Genomic DNA, 23,273 nt, shown 5'->3' on the forward strand with positions numbered 1-23,273 from the left:
GGAAACCCAAAGGAAAAAGGGCTAGGTGAGGCAAATGGTAAAACCAAGGTTGGGCCTTGCTGGAGGAGTTTATTCAAAGCGAACTGTCAAGGGGGTCCTATAAATCACCCAACCGCGTAAGGAACGCAAAATCCGGGAACATAACACCGGTATGACGAAAACTAGGGCGGCAAGAGTGGAACAAAACACCAGGCATAAGGCCAAGTCTTCCACCCTTTACCAAGTATGTAGATGCATTAATAATATAAGAGATATTGTGATATCCCAACATAGTCCTGTCCATCATGGGACAATCTTCAACTTCACCTGCAACTAGCAACGCTATAAGAGGGGCTGAGCAAAGCAGTAACATAGCCAAGCAACGGTTTGCTAGGAAGGGTGAAAAGGTTAGAGGCTGACATGGCAATTTGGGAGGCTTGAAGAGAAAATGATAGGTAACGCAGCATAGCGATAAAACGAAGCAACTAGCATAGCAATGATAGTAGTGAGATCCAAGGTGACGGTCATCTTGCCTGAAATCCCGCAAGGAAGAAGAACGAGTCCATGAGGAAGATGAAGCCATGAAGACAAAACCAAACGTAGACGAATGAATCCTCACGATCGCAACGAAAACAGGAACTAACAAGAAGGAGCGCAACCGGAAAGAAACAAACAACATGGTAAACACACAAGCATAAACATGGCATGATGCATGTCCGGTTTAAAAAGCATGGCATGGCAAAGTGCAACAAACAGTACTACAAGTTAAGTGGAGCTCAATATGCAACGAGTTGCATATTGACGAAACACCACACGCAATTATTTAGTTAGCTCGCGTTTAGGTACCCAACAATATTAAATGTTGATTAACATGGCAAGAGGTGAAGCATAATAAAACTACCTATCTAGGCAAGTTTAAATGAGTCCGGAACAACAAACAACAATTCCAAAAAATCCTCATGAGCAATATTTGAATTTGGTACTGTTCTACCCTAAACCATATTTTAGAGTTGTTAAACATGCAAGATGAGTGCACCATGTTAAACTAGGAATTTTTCCACCCCATTTACATATAAAGTTTATTTAAAACCGAGCTACAGTTATTCAGTTATGAAATAAACTATTTTAACATGTCATTTGTGCAAAACAATGCAAACAACAATTTTAATCAGTTTTAAGAAGGATGAAAGTTGCATATTGTGAAACTATATAAAATTCTAAGCGGTTAACAGATATTGTTTGTTTAGAATGGATGCATGCATATTTAAATATGAGCAATGCAAAACAATGGCAGTTCTGAAAATATGCAGGCACTGGATATGAAAAAAATCATAGACTGGAAAAAATATAACATCGGGCCGAATCTAAAACAGTGACAGTGGCCCAGGAGGATTTGGCCCAAGTGGCCGAGTGTGTGTGTGCAGAAAAATAAAAGGAAACAGAGCAAAATTGGGGCTGCTGGGACTCAAACCCAGTTCCTCTATGAGGAAAACTGGCGCGCTGACCAGCCCACCTAGAAGATATTTGTGGAAACTAGACTTGATCCAACATGAACAAGGTTGACCTGGTAAGGCAAAAATTGATGGAAAAGAGTGTTGCGCCCGTGGGGATTTGATCCCTGGTCGCCTGGGTGCAAACCTGCCATTCTAACCAGTCACAACAGAAGTGCACCTAAGATAAATCGCAGAGAAACGCTAACTGAACCAACAGTTTGAGCGAACCTGACTGAAAATAACAGAGACAAGATGAAAAAGAAACAGGACAAATAACAGGGGCGCCTGGGATTTGATCCCCATACCCCTCGGTAGAATACTGGCGGATCTAGCCAGTGAGCTAGCTGCCTCCTTGTGATGCAAAGGGGGATCGGCTGAACAAAAAGCAAGTGCTCATCGTGACGAGGACCAAAACTGAAGCATGCGCATGGGGAGTCGCCGGCGATGGGAGCCAGCAGCAACCGCTGTTGTGGTTGCAGAGGACCGGCGGGGTGTGGAAACATGTCAGGGTGCCTGTGATCGAGCAACAACATAAGGGTGTGGGTGCAGACAGAAGCAGCTTCGGGCGAGGTGCCCTAGCGCAGCAAGGCGTGCGGGGGTGCAGCAAACAAGAAAACGACTTGGCTCAAAACATCCATGGCGATAGCACGGCAACAGCAGCTCGGACACGACGAGATCGGTGACTACATGCATGCAAAGAAGCGGTAAAAGAGGGGATTCGATGCGTCTCACCGAGGGGGTACGGAAGGTGAGATCGGACGGGCGCGAGGAGGCCGATTCGAGGCGTAGGGAGGAGCTGATTGGGCGATGGTGCTCGGACCATGAAGCAGAGGAAGCAGGGGAGGCCACCGGGCGCTGGACTTGGCGATCCGGCTCGGGTAGGTCGCGCGAGGGGTCGCTCCAGAGGAAGAAGCCGGCGCCGGCGATGGGAATGACGTCGGGCTCGAGCTTGGCTTGGCTCGACCGGCCATGCCGACGGCGACGGCAGGGAGGCGCGTTGAGGAGGCTCCCGCCCAACTAACTCCGGGGATCAGTCGAGGAGGGTGACGGGGTGCATGACAAGATGCCGGAGAGGGCCCTGGCGCAGGCCGGACGCGAGGACGACGACGGACGCCGGCGGTTTTCTTTTTCGGGTGCTCTTTGTTCCTTGTCTCTTGAGGAAGAAGAAGAAACATGGGAAGGAAAAGGGGGGAGGCGGCGAGAGGGAAACCCTAGGGGAGGCCCTGAGGCGCCTTTATAGGAGGGGGAGGCGAAGCCGTGGTTACCCTCGTGGGCATGTGCTTCTGCCTCTCCTTCTTTTACCGTGAGGGAAGAAAGAACGAGAGGAGGAAGAAAGAACGAGAGGAGGAAGAAAGGAGAGGAGGGAGTCTCCGCAGGTGGGGTCAGCTGGCGATTGGGGAAATTTTTACCAGGGATGTGATCGGGGCTGCGGGTCTAGGATGCTCTTGGGCCTGCTCGGGCGGAAGGAAGCCCAAGGGTCGGCTGACGCTAGCGGGATGCGGCTGCTACTTCTTCTTTCTTTTACTTTTTTTCTTCAGACAGAAAAATAAAGATCAAAAAGCACAGGAGTATATGCGAGGGTTGAGAGAGATATGAGAACATCCTCACACTACTAGGGAAAACCCTATACACAGAACTTTAGCAGTAGCATGGGTCAAAAAAGCACGCTGGTGCTAATTAGCAGTAGCGCGCCTGAGGAAACCGCGTTGCAGATAAAGATCTAGCAGTAGCGCGTCTTGCTGTACACACGTTACTACTAAAATTCCCACGGCTTATCCGATAGGCTACACATAGTAGTAATGATCTATGACGAACCGCGCTACCACTACTTTGTTTGTAGCAGCGCGTTTTAATATAAACTCGCTGCTGCTAAAGGTTATAAAATTAAATGGAAAGAAAATGGAAAGGTAATTGAAAATGAAAGAAATAGAATAAGGTGAAAGGAAACAAATAAAATGTGAAGAAAACTAAATGAAAAAGGGGAAAAAGAGAAAGGAGTAGCAGTAACGTGTATCGCAGAACGCGCTGTAGCTAAGATAGCAGCAACGCTTTTCGTGGAACGCGCTACTGCTACTTCTGACTTAACCACAGGGTTCGTCCTTCCCCACGCGGCCACTTCCTCCAAATCCAACTCTCTCCACTCTCGCCGCCGCCGTCGCCCGTCGGCCGCCGCACGCTCTCCGCACCCTCTACGCCGCCCCGACCCCAGATTCAACGCCGCCCCTGCCCCCGAGCTCAACGCCGCCCCGGACGCCACCCCGACCCCGACCTCGATGCCGGCCGCCATCCGCCGCGCGCCCGAGCCCCGACCCCGACCTCGACGCCGCCCTGCCCCTCCCTCGTCGTAGGCACCTGAGGTGAGCACGCCCGCTCCTCCCTCTCCCCTACCTCTGCCTAGGGTTTCTTTATATTTTAGTTGCATCAAATTAGTTAGGGTTCATGTAAGAGCGGAAACAAATCGGATGCGGATGTGGCTCAAATGAGTTAGGGCTCATGAAAGGGTGAAAACGAATCAAATTTCTAAGATGAATCATAAAATGAGTAAAATTTGACCACTTATTTCACTTTATAGTTGGATAATTGAAATATCCGCTACCACTTTCCACCCCTATAGGTTCATCAAATTAGATGGTAATTAGGGCAGTAGTTCCTAGGTACTAATTAGTTAGTAAGAACTAGGTACTAATTAGGTACTAGAATATTTTTATTTATAGTAAGTTTATTTTTAGTAAGAACTAGTTGAATTAATAGAACTAGTTAGTAAGAACTTGTTTCTATTTTTTAGTTAAAGCAATTTTTCCCGCCTCGACGTGGACGATGCCTATCTCGCATCCTCGTCGTTGAGTCGGTGGAGGACGACACCTGCTTGACCAGATCGGCCATGTCCGGGACTGGGCTCCGCCGGGTTGGTACTGGGAGGCGCTACCTACCAGGGGGCGCAGGTTGGTGAGGAGCCAGCCTGTCGTTGACCCGAACCTTCTTTGGTGGCAGTTGCATGGGCCAGTGACGATCCAGAGGCTCGAGGACTCCGCGGAGGTGGTGCGTCACCGTGTCAGTGAGGAGGACGCACACATCCGTTGCTACTTGTTTGCGTTGGAGCACATGCCGTTCTCCAATACCTGGCAGGTTCTCCGAGGATCTCACTGGAGCTATGATCCCGTGATGGTTCCTTCTCTGTGGGTGTCCACCGCCCGCGCCGATACCCGTCGTGTGTTAGGGTTTTAGTTGTATTAGTGATGTTATATGTATGACACTATTCGTGATGTATTAGTGATAATATTCGACGATGTACGGACGCATGAGATGATTTACTTTTTCTTATTGAATGCATGCTAATTTGAGTCCTATAAGATATTTTGAAATGTATATCTTGTGTTGCTCAATATCCAAGTGGTCGATCATGTTTGCAGGTTACACCTCCGAGTGGCCTATGTTTTGCCGGAGTGTTGATTCATTTCCGTTCCGGCAAATTTTAGGTGCTCAATATGTCCTATTTTAGCAAAGGTCATGCCGGATTTTTCTGTGAATTTTGGCATGACTTGTGCCAGAATATGTAGGAAATATCGAGTGCCCCGGATTTGTGTGTTGAGTATCTTGGTACTTGTCTTCGATCGATTTTCAATTAATGTTTTAACTATGAACATAGGAAATGTCTGACGATGAAAAGGATTTCGGTATTTGCAAATACTGTGAAGACGAGCGCGCCCTGTGTGACGGAATCTTCCTAGATGATGATAGGCGCTTCAGCATCAAGCTGGATGAGAACTTCGAAGTGGATATAGTAAGTCACAACGACAAGTCTTTTTTCGTAATTAAGCATGACATCTGCTTCATTTGCTTCAACTTATATTTTTTTTACTATTCTACTAGCGTATCCCCTGCCATGTAATAGTTTTTGTATTGGATAAGATAGGTTTCAGTCATAGTATGGAGGAAAAGAAAGTTTACTTGAAGACCGAGCATGGTTATATTTTCCATGCAAAATTGTACAATTCAGATGACTACACCTATTTTGGATGCAAAACATGGTGAGCACTATGCAAGACTTATGCATTTGAGCCTGATATGGTTATCACCTTTGATATTCGTCCGGAAGATGATATTGAAGGTAATACCGACATCTGGCTCGATGTGCAGACGCCTCCAGTTATACCATTATGTAAGTTTCTCAACCATATTTATGTCTTTGATATTGTTTATTCAAAAATAGTTGACAACTAATTTGTATTGTCAGCTTATTTCAGTGCAAGCAAACATGTCTAGCGCTTGGTAGACAGGACCGTATACTGTCCTGGGGCTGAACTCAACTGCGAGGAGCTCAGTCATTATGTTTCATGGCTTGAGGATCTTGATACTGTCAAGACAAATTTTCTTCCTGCATTTAGAAATGTTAGTACTAAAAATGTGCGACCAATAGTGTTTGTAATGAACTACGATCACATCTATTTAGGAAGGATGGTAAGATTTTTACTATTTTTCATCAGTGCATCTTTTCCATACATTATTTTTGAAACTAAACTTCATTGCTAAGTATGTTACCATACGATGTTCTTCAACAGGGACTCCCGATGAATGTTGTGCCTTATGGGATCGAGACTAAAGGTACCATGAGTATTATCATCTTACGGCCAAGATATCCTACAGATTACTTTAGTGCATTCAAGATTAGCGACGGATGCTTAATAGTGCAAGACTGGACCAAATATGTGATGGGGGAGCGCAGAGAAGTACTAGGGGGCAGCAAACAGATGTGCTACCCAAGATTAGGAGACAGGTTCATCTGCATGCTCCAGCTTGATCAAGGAGGAGAGCTATACATGTTTTATGTTATTTTACCTAAGAGAGAGCAGCAGGAGTGATTAGCCAGCTAGAAATGAGTTTGAGGATGATGATGTGCTACACTATATTACTATGATGATAAAATAGCTAGTGTTGGTGGTAATGACTATGATGATTATTATTAGCTAGTCTTAGTGGTGATGAAATAAATACTGTTGGTGGTAATGACTATGATGATGATTAAATAGCTTGTGTTGGCGGATTAGATTCAAGTGGAGGCAACATGTGGTGCACATCGAAAGTACTACTAGTCCAAACTAGATCAAGTTTGGATTAGTAGTATACTTTTGACATGCACCACATATTGCCTCCACTTGAACCTAATCCACCTTCATTTGACACACTGTTATGGACATAATGATGTAAACCTCATAACTGGTATTGTACCAATATTTGTACGATGGCACACAAATACACTAAAAAAAATACTAGTAGCGATGGACAGAAAACACGCTGCAAGTAGTTACCTTAGCAGTAGCGTGGTACTGAACAAACGTTGCAGCTATTTGTCCTAGCAGTAGCGCGGGCGGGCACGCGTTACTGCTAAGCAATAGTTGTAGCGCCTTATTAGTAGCGCGCCTACCCACGCTACTAGTGAGCACAAAACCAGCGCTACTGCTCTCCTGAAAATGTGCACTAATTGGAATAATTGGTTTGGGCATTTTTAGAGAAAGAAAATTATCGCAAGTTTGAACTAAATTCAAACTTGTGGCAATTTTGATTCCAACCAAATCAAGTCCAAAAGAGTTGAAAAATTGGCGGAGAGGGTTTAGGAATGGTGAACTAGCATCAGGAAAAGAATGAACATTAATGAAGGAGGGAATAATGTCGCTTGCAAAAACATGAAGGAATAAAGAAGGGAGAGGTGAAGATACATGGGCATGGCTTGAGAGAGAGATAGCAAGGGCTGATACATACGACTTGAATAGAGCAAAACAACATCATGAAGAATGCAATGCACATGGTGATTATGATGAAATGCAAAATGACAAGAGGCAAAATGCAATGTAAACAATGATGATCATGAAGCAAGAAGCAAATATGACAAGGCACTCAACATAATCATGGCAACAATCATAGGGAAAAGAAATATGCAAAACAATTATGACAGTGCCACACGCAATAAACACACAACAACAAGTAAAAATAAATGGGAGGCAACTGGAGCATCGGTCTCAGGGCATCACACTATCGCAGAGCAGTCTTGAAAACATGGGTGCAAGCTTGCCTGGTTGCATCATCTTGGTTATCCAACTTGAACCTCATCTATTAAAAATTATGGGAGTCATTATCAGCAACCTAGAAAGTATGGGACAGAACAATACGATATTACTAGTTTCCATACATAACCATACTTAAAGATAAATGCTCGAGGAAGGTGTTGAAATGGGTTTCGTCTTTTTCATCCCTGTACTGAATCCATGTTGGGAGGATACATGCATGACACCTAACAGAAACTGCTGCCTCTGATACTAACTTGGATGACTCTGTAGCATCACATGGCCTTTTTAAACCTGCCTCAAAACGAATCTCCATTCTTCCTCCTCTGGATTTAGTTAACCTATTGAGCATTAACCCTAATGTTTGTTTCCTCTTACACCTAGGTGCTAGTGCAACAACAAACATAGGAAGTGTTAGTGTACTTCAAACTATGAGACTACATATTATCGGATTTTGGGTTCCGCAAAACCCTTGAGAGGTTCGAACTCTAGGGTGCGTGCAAAGATCACAACCTACCCAGCCTGCCAACTCGCAATCCTCATAGCCTGGAGTGTGGAGCTCAAAGGGAAAGGAAGACACGGTAGTTTATCCTGGTTCGGGCCACCTCTCGGTGTAATACCCTACTCCAGCTTTGTGGTGGATTGCCTCGAGGGGTTGTGGATGAACTAGTATAGTGGTTGAATAGCCTCAGGAGTTGAGGTGTTCTTGAGCTCAAGTGAGCTGGTGAGATGGTGAGGGTAGACTGGATTCGATGGATCCCGATCCCCCTCTATGGTGGTGGCTAGGTCCTATTTATAGTGGCCTTGGTCCTCTTCCCAAATGTAGGTAGGAAGGGATCCCACAACAGCCAAATTTGAAGGCAGATAACAAGTACATCCTATCCTGACTGAAGTGGTCTTCGCCTGCAAAAGCCGCTGGTCGTGACGTTGCGGTGGGCTCACCGATGACCTCCGTCCTGCCGTCCTGGCGGTCTTGGTCTTGTTGCACAAGAATGGAAACCTTCCATTGATTTACGCCTGCTGCTAGCCTCGTTTGCACCAAAGAGGAAACATGCACTCTACACCCCCTGGCGCCCGCCTAGCCGTGGTCGTCATGGCTCATGTCAGCTGAGCCTCACGAGGTGAGCCTTGCTTAGAAATCTCTGCTCCTCGGGAGCCAGGATGGGGAGGCCAATCCCTTGGGAGGTCTTGATGTTGCCCTCCACGCGAGGCTTGGCCCCTCGCGTGGGTCTTGAGTTGTTTATGCTGAAGCTGGGCCTTACCAGGCCGTTGATAGAGCCACAAAGTGGGCCGCAGGCAGGCAAGTCTGGGTACCCCCATATCCAGAACACCGATAGTAGCCCCCGAGGCAAGGCGCACTCGGACTTGGCTTCTGGGTGAAGCCAAAGGGCAAGTGCGGAGCACCGCAGGCCTTAACAGCATGTGGCCTTGGACGACGCGTGGCGATTGATGGGACATGGGCGTCTCCACTTCCTCATGCTGCCTTGAAATCCGTGTGACTTGACGAGTTGATCCTGCATGCAGAAAGGCATCATTGTGCTAGATCATGGAGGCCGGCGGTTGACCTCCCTTCGGCTATGAATGAGGGGACGGGAAGAGCCCCCCTCACTCAACTCTTTCTTCGTCTTCGCTACTCGTCCCTCCTTCTTCTCCACCTTTGCGTAGCATCCATGGCACCGACGAGGAGGTTCTCGGCTCCTTAGAAGGGGAAGGCTCCTAATGAGGGACCAGCTTCTCCACCACCCAAGAGGGGCCGCGGCCGTCCCTGCAAGCATGCCGCGACCACGGCGGCACCTCCCAGGGGGCACGGGTGCGCATCTCCGGGGGTCGGCAACTCCATTGGCCTTCGTGGTGGTGCTTCTTCTTGCGGCGGGGGCCATCGGCCATAGGGCAGCCCCCGCGACGAGGGAAGGTGCGATATGGTCGCTCGCCCTCCTCAACCGCGCTTCTCCTTGATGGATGTGCTCCCGGAGGTCGTGGTGTGGTCTGAGAGGCCCGCTGGCACCTCATTATGGCTTTCGTGCTTCTTCACCGGTGAGTTGCCGACCTTGGGGCATGACGGCCTCTGGCTGCAGATGCATGGCTACTGTAGCTGGGCCTCGTGGGTGGGGATCGAGGTCGCCCCCGCGGGCAGCGTGGTCCTGACCTGCGGCTGGCAGGCATTTGTCCGCGCGCGAGGCCTGAGCGGGAGGTGCACCCTCCACTTCAAGTACGATGGCTTGGCGACCATCTTCGTGAGGGTGTTCATGGAAGACGGCCACCGTGCGGGGTGCTGCCAAGAAGACGGCAGCAACGATGAGCTTGACCTTGATATCGGACGCGTCGGGGATGGGAGTGAGCTTCGCCTTGACGATATCCACACCTCCTCCTGCAGCGGAAGCTCTTCCTCGGGCGAGAGCTCGAGCAGCGGCGACTACAATCAACCTCTGCGATGCCAAGTTCGGATCGAGGGAGGTGGCAGATCGTCCTGATCTCAGGGACTTCCGAACATGGACTCAAGACCTACGGCGGCCTTGCGGGCCGCTTTTGTTTAACGTTTCCTACCTTCTGCGATTTGAGAAAAGTAGGGTGCCCCGCTGGGGTGTGTAATGAACTATGGCAGTTATGCCATTTATGTTATGCTTGTTATCTTAATGCTATGACATGATGTCTGTATTCTGGGTAGGCATGGGTAGGGTAACTTAGCTTGACATGTTTGCGGTAGCTTCCCACCTCACAAGGGCACGACCCTTGACACCTGGTGAAGCCCCCATTTCCTGGTGACTCGGGGGCCACTGGCCTCGGGAGGTGTTTAAGGCCGCGGGAGACGCCATAGAGCTGCTGCTGAGCTGTTTAACGGAAAAAGAAAACTTAGCGAGCACCTCATTCCTCCTTGCGCGAGCTCCCTGCTATAGGTTTAGCTGTGGCTGCCGCATCGGGCTGCCCCAGGGGCACGGACATGAGAGGGTGCTGGTGCCCATGAGCTAGATCGAGGGCTCCTCGTGAGGGTAAAGCCCAAGCACAGGGGCAATGGGGTTCGGCGAGGTGTTCTTGTGCGGGAGCGAACCCATGCGCACACACCTGCCTAGCCCCCACCCGCGAGGCGCGTGAGGAGGAGCAGCGGGCAATTGCCGCCCTTTCCAATCCCAAGAAATGAACGAGCGAAACGAGAGGAGAGAAAATCCAACTTGGCAAACCAAAACCCGAAAACTGCGAATTCCATTAAAAGACTACGAAACAACTTCAGAAAGCAAGTAAATGAACAGCTGCATCCGACACCTAGTCTAGTCTTGTCAGGCCCAATATGCAATCCGATCTGAGAGGAACTCGAAGGCCCCACCAAGGATAGAGCCGCATATTGGAACACTTTTGCAAGGTGGATATCATTACATCGTACCCTTACATAATATATGGGGATACATACAAAAGGGATACAATGCCACATGAATACAACAATATCATACATAAGAGCAACATCCGACCATGGATGAAACACAAACAGAAACTCAAGCGACATCCACCCTGCTAGCCTAGGCTGCCGACCAGGAACCTAACCCCTGAACGAAGAAGAAGCAGAAGAGCAACTCCAAAACAAAAAGCCTCGCTCTCACGTCATGATCATCGCATTACCTATACCTGCAGCTATCTTGTAGTAATCTGTGAGCCACGAGGACTCAGCAATCCCATTACCATGGGTATCAAGACTAGCAAAGCTTAATGGGTATGGAATGGATAAGTGGTGACGTTGCAGAAAGCGACTAAGCAATGTATGGTGGCTAACTTACGTGTACAAGAATAAGATGAGAAGCTACACAAACATTCGCAAACTAGTAATGATCAAGAAGTGATCCTGAACTACTTACGTTCAAACATAACCCCACTGTGTTCTCTTCTTGAACTCACCCGAAAAGAGACCATCACGGTTACACACGCGGTTGGTATATTTTAATTCGATTCTGGTGTCAAGTTCTCTACAACCGGACATTAAAAATTCCCATCTCCAACATAACCGCGGGCACGGCTCTCGAAAGTTTAAACCATGCAGGGGTGTCCCAACTTAGCCCATGACAAGCTCACAATCTGCGGAGACAATCCTCCATCGCGGGACATTAGATCAGACTCGGGATCCCTATGCACAAGACATTTCGACAATGGTAGAACTAATACAGCAAGACCTCCCGGCGTGCCGACACCCTGATAGTAGCCACGCTTATCTCGTCTCAGGCCACAACAGATGAGCAAAGCATACAAGTACCAGATAACCCAAGTTGCCAAGGGGCAGTCCTGCATGATGCTCTAGTTTGGGACCAACACCATCAACACTGGCCCCCCTGTTTATGTGGAAATCCTCGGGTTCATGACGCCCTATGTCAATTAATTAATTAATTCAATATTCTTATGTAAGCAAATGTTAAAAGGAATGTTGGGCCTTGGTGGAAGAGTTTTATTCAAAGCGAACTGTCAAGAGGGGCCCATAAACCATCATCGTGATAGGGACGCAAAATCAAGGAACATAACACCGGTATGAAGGAAACTAGGGCATCAAGAGTGGAACAAAACATCAGGCATAAGGCCGAGCCTTCCACCATTTACCAAGTATATAGGTGCATTAATTAAATAAGAGATATTGTGATATCCCAAGATATCCACGTCGCAACATGGAACAACCTGCAACTAGCAACGCTATAAGAATGGCTGAGCAAGTGGTAACATAGCCAAACAACGGTTTGCTAGGATGGTGAAAAAGGTTAGAGGCTATTTCATGGCAATTTGGGAGGCTTGATAAACAAGTGGTACTAAGCGTGGCATAGCAATAACATCGAGACAACTAGCATATAAATGAGAGTAGTGAGATCCAGGGTAACGGTCATCTTGCCTAAAATGACACTAGGAAGAAGATCGAGTCCATGAAGAAGATGAACAGGCATAGACGAGCCAAGCGTAGTCGAAGGAATCCTCACGATCGCAACGAAACATGAAGTATCAAGAAGGAGCACAACCAGAAAGAAGCAAACAATATGGTAAACACCCAACACATAAATATGGCATGATGCTCAACCAAGGATGATGCATGACAATGCTATATGATGCTACTCATGGCAAGGTATGATGCATACAAGACCACACATCAAAGCAAGTTTAAATGAGGCCGGAAACAACATATAACAATTCCGGTAAGTCCTCATATGCAAATTTCGAATTTGGTCCAGATCTGAACAAAATATTAAGTTGGAGTTGTTAAACCGCAAGTTAAAGTGCACCATGATTATCTACACGAAATTCTAGTCAAGTTACATATAAAGTTCATTTAATTCGGAGCTACGGCCTAGAAGATATGAGCAACACAAGTTAAACATGACATTGATGCAAAATGCATTCAAACATCAAGCAAACACCAGCAAAACATGGATGCAACAAGATAATATGAAACTAGATGCAATTCTAAGCAACTTTCATATAGAGCATGCTCAAAACGGAGCAACGGTGCAACACATACACTCCAAACAAGATATAACAACAATCTGCCCAAAACAGCAACTAGGCACTTTGCAATCATCAAAACAACATGCTACAGGAAACATATGAACACAAACTTGATATGCGCTCAAAGTAAAGATAACATGCTTCAAATATCATTAAGGTATAGGTTCATAGGCACCAAGATTAATCCAAGATGATCAATGCAAAAAGCAACTTCATAAACATGGCATATGCATGAGAAGAGTTAATATGATGACATGTTGGAGGCATGAAACAAAGATGCTATAGAAACTATACATATAAAACAAGGGTATGGCATCAAAGTATACATAACAAAGAGAAAATAAGATCAAGGCGTCATATGCATATGACCTATGGATTAGTGGGAACCAACAAGACAACTTTGAATGTTGAAACGGTTTCAGCAAGTGTAAAACAACAACATTATCATAGCATGTTTGCAAGCTGGAAACATAGGTAATATGAAGTCCAAAATTATCAAACTTGGTATGCGCATAGATTAATCATAGCATACTTCAATTCATGTAATTGGAGCATCTCCAAAAGAACCATAGATTAATTAATAGCAAGCTCACAACATGGCATCGTGAAGTTGACAGAAAAGTGGAACATCATTCAGGCAAGTTCATAGCAACATAAACATATTCTACATGATATATAAGGCATAATTTGGCATGGAATGATAGATCATAAAATCGATATCAAAACAAGTCAACTAGACATCTCCAGATTATGCATGGATTAGATGGTAGTATCAATCAAACACGACAACATGATATAACAGATTCAGACTTAGCAGAACATTAGCAACAAGTAGTCCACTTCACAAGCTTGATGCACTCACTATAGGGCATACCAAAATAAATGGCTTCCTCCACTGAAATGATGGCATGATTATGCTCCTAAAATATATGGACATGACGCTCAAAATAAAATCACTCAAAAAGATATGAAAATGACAAAATGACAAGTTACAGCAGTTAACATCAGCAAACACTTGCAACAGAGATTGACATGTCAATATGCAACCTAACATGAATGCAAATGCAACTAACATGTAGAGCACTCTGAGATGAACAATTGGAGCATCTACAAAAGAGCCATAGATTAATTAATAGCAAGCTCACAACATGGCATCATGAAGTTGACAGAAAAGTGGAACATCATTTAGGCAAGTTCAAAGCAATGAAAACATATTCTACAGGACATATATAAGGCATAAAATGGCATGGCATGATAGAGCATAACATGGACATCAAAACATGTCAACTAGATATCTCCAGATTATGCATGCATTAGATGGTAGCATCAAGCAAACACAACAACATGATATAACATATTTAGACTTGGCAAAACATTAACAGCAAGTAGTCCACTTCACAAGATTAATGCACTCACTACAGGGCATATCAATGTACATGGATTGCACCACTGCAAATATGGCATGATTATTAAACATGTTGACATGATGCTCAAAAGAAATGCACACAAAAAGATATAAAAATGACAAAATGACAAGTTACATCAGTTTTTAGCAGTTAACATCAACAAACACTTTTGCAACAGACATTAACATGTCCATATGCACCCTAACATGAATGCAAATGCAACCAACATGTAGAGCACTCCGAGATGAACAATTGCATATCTAGATCATCACCATAGGATGAACAGGGACAAAGTTAGAACACTCAAAGATGCATACATGATGTTAACAAGCAGTAGGTTTCAATAGTTTATATCAATTAGCAGTTTTGCAACGAAGATTAAGGCATCAATATGAACAGTAACATGAATGCCAACTACTCCAACATCTAGAGCATCAAGAGATCAACATTTTGACATATCATGCACGCAAAAAAGGAGTCACATGCACAAAGATATCACAGATCAGACATGCACACTTAATGCACAAAAACAGGATGAGCGGTATTGACTATATGACACCTAGGGCAATGGTTAATGTGGAGTGCTCACCAGAGGGCCCGTGGGCCGGTTGGTTCGGCAGCGGTCAGTTCAGCGAGGGGTTCGTGGGCCGGTTCATGTGAACCACCGACTAACGCTGAACCGGACCTAACCGGGGCGGTCCGGGGGCTCAGGATCGGTCCAGCGGCAGAGCGGAGCGAAGGCGGGGTCAACCAGTGCGTGAGGGCATGGCGCGGCGGCCAGGACCACGGGGCGACGTGCCGGTGAGGGTAAGACGCCGGAGACGGACGGATCCTGGCCGCACTTGCCCAGATCTGCTCGGAGGCAGGCGGCGGCGGCCTTCGAGCGCGGGGCAGCGACGCAGAGCCGCTGGGCGAGCGGTGACGGAGGCCCGACGCGGTGGCAGCTTGGCCAAAGGGGCTCGGGTGCACACGCAGGTGCCTCTGGGTTTAGCGCGATGGAGTATTGTGCCAGGAGGCGAGGTAGGGCGGCGGGGCTTGGCGCGGTGGCGAGCGGCGAGGGCGGCGGGGTCTGGCGTGGAGCTGGCGGTGCAGAGGTGGGAGTGCGGGGTGCGGCTGCGGGGGAGCAGGCGCACCGAGCCCAGATTCGGCTTGGGGCGGGCCGGCTGCGGGCTTCTGCGGGCCGCGGTGGAGGTGGGCGCGGGGAGGACGTGGAGAAGCCACGTGGTGCGCAGGGAGCGGCTGGGGGCGGTGGTTCGGCCAATGGCATTGTGCCAAGTGGACGCGAGGAGGTGGAGGGCGCCGGAATCAAAGGAGAAGGTGGGAGGTGGTGGCGTCTGATGATTGGAGGGTGCGCGGAAATCGAAGAGGTGGAAGGGGAAGGCCAAAATTGGCAGGGGAGACATCTATATATTGTAAGGGAGCTAGGGTTAGGGGGTTTTGAGGCCGTTTTGGAGCCGTTCGATCGCCATCGGTCGTTCCGGAGTGGGGGGGGTAAGTAGGTGGGCTAGTGGGTTGTGTAGGAGGGCTTGGGCTAAGAGGAGAGAAGAGAAATGCAGTCCGGTAGCAGTTTCCGGAAACCGAAAACATCTGACAAATAAACCGGCAACGGTGCCACTACGGATGACGGTTGGGCTATGAAACAGACTGCGACTGCGACGAAATTTGGCAGGCGGTCTACTTACACAATAACAAGACCGCACACCAACTTTCACCCCATTCCAAAAACGTTTTATGCCACTTATAAAATAATTTTTCGGAGGTGCCGCGGGCGCGTGCAAGTGTGTCTGGGCTCAGAATGGACAACAGAGAGAACTGGGAGACCAGAATGAATGCAAGTTTTAAAAAACATGCAGATGAAATGCATATGATGACATGGAAAACTGCAACACGCAAGCGAATGACATGACAATGACGGCGAATAACTGGATGACACCTAGCACATCGGTCTCGGCGCATTACAAGTCTTCTCACCAGCGTGGAGCTAAGTGTTGCCACTAAGACGTGGGAGGGAGCCCCCGTGAGGCCCCAGGGTGGCACTCAGGAGACTCCGGGGCGTGTACAACCCCACTCATTATTAGGTGAGAGTGTCACAAGCGGAGACCTTCACAGGCCAGAGCCTTGCTTCATGGGTAGAACCTCCAGAGGTGCTGGATGTTCCAGGCGTTCTGGATGGGGATCCCATCCTGTGTCTCCAGCCACGCGGCGCCAGGCCCGGAGAGACGGACAATCCTAAACGGGCCCTCCCACATGGGGGAGAGCTTGTGCAGCCCTTCCCTGGAGTGGACCCGCCTCAGGATGAGATCGCCCACCTCGGGCATCCTCAAGCGGATGCTTCGGCAGTGGTACCGCTGCAGCGCCTGCTAGTACCCTCCCGCTCACAGCAAGGCTTGATGGTGGCATTCCTCACCTAGCACACAATCCATCCCCCGCATGGCGTCCTGACGTGCCTCATCGAACGAAAAGACCCGCGTGGAGCGAAGCTTGACCTCGTGTGGGAGAACCTCTTCAGCTTCGTAGATGAGGAAGAATGGTGTCTCGCCCGTCGGCTTGGATTGGAGCTCGTCGAGCCAGCCCCTGCTACAGGGCTCGAGCTTCTTCTTGAAGGTCTTTGCCTTAAGGCCTCTCAAGACTTCTGCATTGGCGTGTTTAGCCTGGCCGTTGCTCCTGAGGTGCAACACTGAGGCGTAGCATATATGTGTTCCAAGGTTAGAACATTATGTTTTGAAAAGATTGCTAGTGAACTGCGAGCCATTGTCAGTGATGATGCGATTAGGAACCCCAAACCAAATCACGAGGCCCTTAGTGAACTTGACGGTCGACCCGGCTTGGATGGTGCGGACGGCTTCTACCTCTGCCCACTTGGTGAACTTGTCGATGGCGACGTAGAGGTAGCGGTAGCCCCCAAGCGCTCGGGGAAATGGCCCCAGGATGTCCAACCCCCAGACCGTGAACGGCCATGTAAGCGGGATAGTTTGGAGGCCTTGCGCAGGCTGGTGGATCTCCTTGGCATGGAACTGGCAGGCTTCGTCGGAGCACACGAGTTCTATGGCGTCGTTGAGTGCTGTGGGCCAATAGAACCCACTTCGGAACGCCTTGCCCACGAGGGTGCACGATGAAGAGTGGTGTCCGCAGTCCCCACCTTGTATGCCCGCCAGCAGCTCGAGCCCATGCTCCCTGGAGAAGCACCACAAAGGAACTTCATTGGGCCTTTTACGGTACAGCTCATCATTCCGGATGCAGTACGCGGTGGCTTTGTGAGCCATTTGCTCGACATCTTCATCGTTCTCCGGCAAGGTCCCCTGAAGCAGGTACGTCTTGAATTCCTCTATCCAGCACCCCTCGTAAAGCTCGAGCGCGAGCAGCAGGCGGACCCCTGAGGATGGTCCACAGGCCGGGGCGCCTGTTGCTGGTGCTTGGGGTAGGTCCTCCCGAGGTGGTGCTAGTGTCGCAGCGGGGGGAGCCGCCGATGGTTTGAAGAGCCATTCCTCAAACACCCCTGGCTCCTGAGGTAGCCGCCGGGATGCCCTCTTGGCAATGTCTTCCACCTCCTTGCTCGTGCCTCACGGCACGTGTCGTAATTCCAAGCCCAAGAATCATTTCTTCGTCTTTCGTACCTCTTCCAGATATGCTTCCATGTGCTCATCCTTGGGGATGTACTCTTTGTTGGAGAAGTTGACGAGGAGCTGGGAATCACCCTTGATGGAGAGACGCCTCACTCCCAACGCTGATGCGGCCCTGAGGACGACGAGTAGGCCTTCATATTCTGCGATGTTGTTGGAGACCTTTTCTCCCTTCTGGAAACAGAGTTGTACTACATAGTAGAGCTTCTCCTTGCTGGGTGAGATGAGGACGGCTCCAGCCCCCGCGCCCTGTCGTGCGAACGCACCGTCGAACTACATGATCCACCCGTCTAGCGCCTCGTCTCTGGGTGAGAGGGAGCAATCCTCGCAAATTCCGCAGTCAGGGACGTCGGTCCACTCTGCCCTGAAATCTGCGAGGGCTGCGCCCTTGATGACCCTGGTGGTGCTGAACTCGAGCTGGAACGCCTGAAGCTTGATGTTCCACTCTGTGACCCTCCTGGTGGCGTTAGGGCTCCGGAGCACCCTCTCAAGTGGGTAGGCTAAAACGACCTTGATGGGATGACCCTGGAAGTAGTGGCACAACTTTCGGGAAGCGATGAGGAGTGCAAGCAAAAGCTTTTTGGGCATGGGGTAGCGCGCTCGTGCCTCTCGTAGCATTGTGCTAACGAAGTAGACCGGATGCTCGACGAGAGGGGAGGTGTTGGCGAGGTCTTGTGTCTCTTGAGGATGCTGACCTTCAGGGGCCCCATCACCTGCTACATCAGCCGCGGCCTCATGAGTCTTAGCCTCAGGAGCCCCTCCGGCCGAAGGGTCGGCTTGAGCATCTGGAGGGACATCGGCTATCGGGTCATCTGAAGCCTCATGAGCACCATCCTGAGGCTGCTGCGCCTGGCTTGGTGACGAGGCACCCTGCTGAGGGTCCTTGATCAGGCGCTCTTCCCTTAGCTCCAACAGAGCGGTGCTGGCGGAGTGAGGGGTGGCGGCCAAATAGAGCACCAAGGGCTCGAGAGGGCGCAACGCCACCATCACCACCGGGCTGGTTAGGTATCTCTTGAGATCTTGGAAGTCCGCATCAGCTTCAGGGGTCCACTCGAATGGCCCCTTCCTCTTCATCAGCTTGAAGAACAGGAGGGCGTGTTCCCCCAGCTTGGAGATGAAGTGCCCCAGCGAGGTCACGCAGCCCGCTAGCTTCTACATCTCCTCGAGCGTTTGTGGCGGGCTCATGTCTTCTATGGCCTTGACTTTCTCCGGTTTGGCCATGATTCCTTTGTGCGACACTAGGAAGCCCAGCAGCTTGCCTGAGGGGACTCCGAACACGCATCTCTCAGTATTGAGCCACAGGTCCACCTTGCGCAGGCTGGCAAATGTTTCCTACAAAACTTCAATCAGGGTCTTCGCCTCCCGAGACTTCACCACTATGTCATCAACGAAGCCTCAGCGTTCCTCCCGAACTGCCGGCCCAGGGCAATGTGCATCAGCCGCTGGAAGGTAGCCCCAGCATTACACAGTCCAAAGGGCATGCAGGTGTAGCAGTACACCCTACAGGGGGTCAGGAACATCGTCTTCTCTACATATTGCACAACAATCCTTATCTGGTGGTAGCCCGAAAAGGCGTCCAGGAAGCACAACAGGTCACACTCAATGGTGGAGTCGATGATCTGGTCGATGTGCGGAAGCGGGAATGGATCCCGAGGGCATGCCTTGTTGAGGTTGGTGAAGTCAACGCACATACGCTCCTTCCCCTCTTTCTTGGGTACGATGACTGGGTTCGCTAGCCACTCCGGGTACCGTACTTCCCGGATGACACTAGCATCCTGCAGCTTGCGCGTTTCTTGTATTATGACTGCCTGCTTCTCAATGGACTGTCGTCAGGCTTTTTGCTTCACTAGGCGCACATTTGGGCACACCCTCAGGTGGTGCTCGATTATTCCCCTCGAGACCATGACCAGATCCTTGGGCTCCCATGCGAACACTTCCTTGTTGGCACACAAGAAGCTCACCAATGCTTTTTCTTGGTCCAGGGGGAGGCCAGCTCCTATGGTGAAGGTGGCGCTTGACGCCCCATCCTCATCAACTGGCACCGGCTTCGGCTCAGCTCGGTCTTGGGAAAACAATTGCTTCTTCTTGGCTGGCATGCCCCCGGCCCCCATTCTCGCTTGACTGCACGGAGGCCGCAATCCTGAAGGCGAGCTTAAGGTCCTGCAGCGCATCCTTGGTGTCCCCTGCCACCATGAGGACACCGCTGCTACCTGGCATCTTCATGATGTTGTAGGCTGGATGAGTTACTGCCATGAATTTGGCCAGGGTTGGGTACCCAAGGATAGCGTTGTATGGTAGGTCGATCCGGGCGATGTCGAAGTCGATGAGCTCGGTGTGGTAGTTGTCGCAGGTCCCAAAAGTGACAGGGAGGCGGATTTTCCCCTGGGGCTGGTAAAACCGTCGCCGACCCTGGAAAAAGCTTTGGTGGGGAGAAGCCAGCCGTGAGGCACGTGAAGCAAGTCGAACGCCTCCATGGAGAGCATGTTTAGGCCGGCTCCACCGTTGATGAGGGTCTTGGTGACCGCCATGTTGCAGATGGTGGGGCTGCAGAGCATCGGGAGCACCCTGCTCCCGCCATGGTAGCGGGATGATCTTCTGGGCCGAAGGTCAGGTCGGCCTTGGGCGCAGCTCAGCCCGGGGGAGCCGCCAACTGCACTTGGGCGGCACGTACCTGGCGGTAGAACTGCTTGATGTGGTGGTCGGAGGGTGGCGCCTGCGAGCCACCCAGGAGAGCTGCAACGGCGGGAGGCGCCGGCGCCAAGAAGTGCGGGATGAAGAGGCTGTGCAGCTCCTCCCAGGAGGCCATAGAGGACTTCAATAGGTTGAGCAGCCAGGCATGTGGCGCCCCTACAAGGGCCATGGGGAGCCAGTTGGCCATCACCTTGTTGTCTCCACCGGCTATCCAAACTTTCTCCACGTACCCCTGGAGGAAGCAAGCCAGATCCATCGCACAGTCGTAGGGGGGCGGCATCTCTGGCCTGAACTTGGGTGGCCACTTCACCCACCGCCAGGTGGGGGTGAAAGAGTGGAGGCCCATGCCTCCCCCAAAGGTGCGCGGTGGCCCAGTCGATGGAGGAGCGCCTACCATCAGAGCCGACGGCGGAATGTGGCAGATGAAGCAGCGGATCTCCGACGCACCCCTACCTGGCGCGCCAAATGTCAGATTTCGGGTTCTGCAAACCCTTGAGAGGTTTGAACTCTGGGTTGCATGCGGAGATCACAACCTACCCAGCCTGCCAACTGGCAAACCTCACAGCCTAGCACGTCGAGCTCAAAGGGAAAGGAAGACACGACAGTTTATCCTAGTTCGGGCCACCTTGCGGTGTAATACCCTACTCCAGCTTTGTGGTGGATTGCCTCGAGGGGCTGTGAATGAACTAGTACAGTGGTTGAATAGCCTCAGGAGGTGAGGTGTTCTTGAGCTCAAGTGAGCTTGTGAGATGGTGAGGGTAGAATGGACTCTATGGATCCCTATCCCCCTCTATGGTGGTGGCTACGTCCTATTTATAGTGGCCTTGGTACTCTTGCCAAATGTAGGTGGGAAGGGATCCCACAATGGTCAAATCTGAAGGGAGACAACAAGTACATCGTATCCTGACTAAAGTGGTCTTCGCCTGCAAAAGCCGCTGGTCGTGACGCTGTGGTGGGCTCGGCGATGACCTTCGTCCTGCCATCCTGGCGGTCTTTGTCTTGTTGCACAAGAATGGAAACATTTGGTTGATTCCTCGGGACTCTGCGCCTGATGCTAGCCTCCTTTGCACCAAAGAGGAAATTGGCACTCTGCGCCCGCTGGCGCCCGCCTAGCCTTGTTCTTCATGGCTCACATCAGCTGAGCCTCACGAGGTGAGCCTTGCATAGAAATCTCCGCTCCTCGGGAGCCAGCCTGGGGAGGCCGATCCCTTGGGAGGTCTTGATGTCGTCCGCCTCGCGAGGGTCTTGAGTTGTTGATGTTGAAGCTGGGCCGTACCAAGCCGTTGATGGAGCCACGCAGTGGGCCGCAGGCAGGCAAGTCTGGGTACCCTCGTATCTAGAGCGCCGACACATATAAACAAGCATGCATCTGTAACTTGACTCCTGCAACTACATTCTAGCTGTTGAAGCTCACAAGGTTCATCTAATCTTGCCAACTCGTCTTCTGTCAAGAGTGCTTCAGAAGTAGTGTTAGGTGGAAAGGGATCTTGGGAACATGTTGCTAACTGAGTTGATAAATGAGTAACACGTGCTGCTGGTGGTACTATAGAAGGTGTTGCAACAACTAGGGCTGTCTCTGCTTGTTTTGTGGCAGCTATTAGTTTCTGTTTTGCTTGTTTTGCAGCTCGTGTAGCATGGGATACCGCATTTGTATAATTTTTCACTGGATTTTGACCTTCTATTGCACCATCAGTACCAGCAGAATCTACATTATTTGGCCTCTTTCGTTTCCATGTGTCCTTTGTACTAACACCATCCCCTGTCATTCTGTGTTCCTTCCTCTTTCTCTATGCCATGTTAAGTCAAGCTGACAAGAAAAATGAATAAAGATTTAGTTCTTCAAAACAACTTGATGCGTGATATAGATGAACTGAACTTTGATGTTAGACAACCACATGATAGGCGCATGTAATATGTACGAAAAATAGGACGTCATGAGATAATCAGAACTATGATGTGTAAACTAAGCAGAAGGCATTTCAATAAATTATAAGCAATGCAATGGAAGGTAGACACCATATGAAACATTCTACAAATATTGCTCTGCCAAGTTAACAGTGTCTCATCATCACTAGCATTCAAACAAATGTGAAGCAGTACAAGAAATAAATCATATGCAAGATGCATACAACATCACACTACCAAGTTAAAGGTCTCTCGTCATTAGTGCCATTGCACATTCACATCATTGCATATTCACAGCTTATGATGTGTAAACTAAGCAGAAGGCATTTCAACAAATTAGAAGCAATGAAAGCTAGACACCATATGTAAGACACAACGAATATCACTCTACCAAGTTAAAAATGTCTCGTCATTAGTGCCATTTCAGCAAATTAGTAGTACAAGCTAGAAAATAATGCGAGATGTAAACTATATCATACTCTCAAGTTAAACGTGTCTTGTGAAAAGTGATTGTTCCATGTTACACAACAGTAGTATTTTGTTGTAAGAACATGGTGTGATAGACAGATATTGTATGTTCTAGAAACAGGAACAAGTATGATATGAGGATGTAATATGTACGAAAAATAGGACCGCATGGCATATTGACAACTATTT

The sequence above is a fragment of the Triticum dicoccoides genome, chromosome 4B (assembly GCF_002162155.2).
Source record: "Triticum dicoccoides isolate Atlit2015 ecotype Zavitan chromosome 4B, WEW_v2.0, whole genome shotgun sequence".
Classification (NCBI taxonomy): Eukaryota; Viridiplantae; Streptophyta; class Magnoliopsida; order Poales; family Poaceae; genus Triticum; species Triticum dicoccoides.